Below are 3,571 nucleotides of genomic sequence, written 5' to 3'. Positions count from 1 at the left end.
TTAGCGGAAATAGATTTTTTTTGTATTTTCTCACAAAGTCTCCCTTTCCGCTAACTTGGGACAAAAATTTCAATCTTTCATGGACTCAATATGCCCCTCACGGAATACCTTGGGGTGTCTTCTTTCCGGAATGGGGTCACATGTGGGGTACTTATACTGCCCTGGCTTTTTTGGGGCCCTACAGCGTCAGAAGAAGTCTGGAATATAAATGTCCAAAAAAAATTACGCGTTTGGATTCCGTGAGGGGTACGGTGAGTTCATGTGAGATTTTATTTTTTTACACAAGTTAGTGGAATATGAGACTTTGTAAGAAAAAACAAAAACAAAACAAAAAATTTCTGCTAACTTGTGCCCAAAAAAATGTCTAAATGGAGCCTTACAGGGGGTGATCAATGACAGGGGGGTGATCAGGGAGTCTATATGGGGTGATCACCCCCCTGTCATTGATCACCCCCCTGTAAGGCTCCATTCAGACGTCCGTATGATTTTTTTACGGATCCACGGATACATGGATCGGATCCGCAAAACACATGCGGACGTCTGAATGGAGCCTTACAGGGGGGTGATCAGGGAGTCTATATGGGTGATCACCCCCTTGTCATTGATCACCCCCCTGTAAGGCTCCATTCAGACATCCGCATGTGTTTTGCGCATCCGATCCATGCATCAGTGGATCCGTAAAAATCATACGGACGTCTGAATGGAGCCTTACAGGGGGGGTGATCAATGACGGAGGTGATCAGGGAGTCTATATGGGTGATCACCCCTCTGTCATTGATTACCCCCCTGTAAGGCTCCATTCAGACGTCTGCATGTGTTTTGCGGATCCGATCCATGTATCCGTAAAAATCATACGGACCTCTGAATGGAGCCTTACAGGGGGGTGATCAATGACAGGGGGGTGATCAGTGGTTCATAAAGGGTTAATAAGTGAGCGGGGGGGGGGTGTAGTGTAGTGGTGTTTGGTGCTACTTTAGTGAGCTGCCTGAGTCCTCTGGTGGTCGATCCAAACAAAAGGGACCACCAGAGGACCAGGTAGCAGGTATATTAGACGCTGTTATCAAAAGAGCGTCTAATATACCTGTTAGGGGTTAAAAAAAAATCACATCTCCAGCCTGCCAGCGAGCGATCGTGCTTTTTATCATTTTTTGGTGCCAAAATGGCCTCCATTAAATTTAGGGGATGCAGGTACCAACATGCATGCTAAGCCCATTATAAACCTCTCCAGCTTCCAAAGAATGCAATGAGAGTCCACTCCATACCTCTCCTGGTGCCAAAAGGCATCAAGCGAGTGCAGGCTACAGCTTTATACTTACACTAATTAAAATCAGCCGATGGGGCAGACAGACTGGTCAGGGGTGCAAGACTGAATGCACATTCCATTGCACAGGTGCATGCAAGACCGGAACCTAACACATGTTGGTACCTGCATCCCCTAAATTTAATGGCCCTTTTGGCACCAAAAATGATAAAAAGAGTGGACCCAGCATGCATGTGGAACCTGCACTCCCTGAATTTGATGGTGGCCATTATGGAACATAACAGGTACTGAAGCATTTAGTGTTAGGTTCCAGTCTTACAGAGATCGCCTTGACGTTTGGCAGATGGGCCAAAATAATTTTGTACAAAATGTTTTACAAAATAAGCGTAGCATTAGCACAAGAATGTTTTTTATAACTATGGCATTGTACTTTATTTGGTTTGCAGAGTGCGGTTGCATTGTATTTTTTTCTGTGTTTTTCTAGACATGGCAGTGTGCACCTGTGCATTGGGATGTGCTTGAGGATATGTCATCCATCTCAGGAGCCTGGAAAACCCTGTTAAGCAAAAAATGGCATTTAACCCTGTTAAATAAAAAACATTAAAAAGGGGAGTTGGGAGACACCTTGTCCATTACACTGGACATAATCCTTCTGCTTCCAGCTCCATCCAGTTTTGTTTGGTATCCTGCCAAACTAATTTGATATTGAAGACCTATATCCTGAGGGCGGGTCATCAATAATGGGAGACTGGAAAACCCCTGGAAGCCAGAGGTGCCGAGTAGGGATGAGCGAATAAAACATCCAAAGTGGATTTGCACAAAACTTCATTAGAATAGTGTACAAAACAGAGTTCAGTCAAAAAGGTATAACAGTAGAAATACATTTTTGAAGTTACCCAAAGTCTCACGAGACTTCGAAGTAATAACTTTGAGCCAATACATTCTTAAACTGTATGGAGTGCTCGCGCCGTACAGTATTCAAGCAAAGTTAATTCGCTCATCCCTGGTGCTGAGCCATAATGTTATATAACTAATAGTCCAGTTTGTATCCCCTCCCTGTGTGCAGAACAGTCCATGTAATGACACTGGGGAAAGGGGGGGGGGGGAGACGAACGACTCTTGACGCAACACCCAGATCAATATTAATGGTTATGACGAGAGGTTTCCGTTAAACTTTATTTATACAAATTGCATTTACAGGTCATCTCATCCAAGTCACAAACACTGATGTTAAAAAGACGAAGCTAAATCGAATCAACAGGAACGAGACTCTTTAATATTGGTCAAGCAGGACAAGACGCAGCAAGCACAGCGCAGAGGTCAAGCTAAGAACTGGACGTTCAAACTTTGACGAGCTTCCATCAGACATCTAAGTTTCTGGAGGTTTGGGATAAAACAAGGAGTGTCTGCTGTGAATCCACGTCGAATTACAAATTCCAATCCCGGGTTGACAAAGTGCATAACGGAAAACCATCCTTTAACGTGGCTTCGAAAAGTGTCCAAATTTTTTTTTTTAAAGGCGTGCTTACAAAATTTAGGACATCTCCTAAATTTCGGCATATTTTATACAAGTTGTCTCCGTGTGAAAAGGACTACTTTGGGATCTTCCAATTGGTAATTTTTTTTAAGTGGGTGCCCAAAACACCATCTCTTTGAGAAGACCACAAGATTTTGCACTGATGGACATTCAATTGCCTCATACTGTAAAATGGAACTGTTCTTCGAGGTGACCACCTCTTTAGAAGACTACTTTTGATTGTGTATGGTGAATATGGTACAGGGAGCGAGAGAGAAAGTTGTGGGGGTTTATGTGCTACCAAGCCACTTTGACCTTCTGATCTTAATCTTTAGACTGGTTGCTTTAGACAAGACTATCATGTAGAACTATTTAACCCAATCAACCAGCCTGCAGAACTTGTCCGACTTCTGAACCTGAAATGTGCAAGCCTTCCAAATCATCACAACCCTATGAATCGTAGAGACGGCGAGGGCTCTAAAACAGAAGAAACATCTCAAGTGAATCAACATTTCCATGCTGGGTAAAAAGTGGCAGCATTCTTCTTTGGTAAGGGCACTTCAGAGCTTTCCTTCAAGGGACTGACCAATGGGTCTTCAAGCTTTATTATAATGGAGAAAGTTCTTGTGCTTAAGACACAGACCGAAGCCAAAAACGCGAGTGCACGAGTCTTGGTCCAGGAGCCCCAGCTAAGCAATTTTGACATTAGAGAGGGCTGGGGAGGTTTTCTTCATTACTTCTCCTGGTCTGACACCGTTAAAAGTGCTATCAATGCAACAAAAAACTAAAACCTC

The sequence above is a fragment of the Bufo gargarizans genome, chromosome 2, assembly GCF_014858855.1.
Source record: "Bufo gargarizans isolate SCDJY-AF-19 chromosome 2, ASM1485885v1, whole genome shotgun sequence".
NCBI lineage: Eukaryota > Metazoa > Chordata > Amphibia > Anura > Bufonidae > Bufo > Bufo gargarizans.
Note: the sequence above shows the minus strand (reverse complement) of the source record.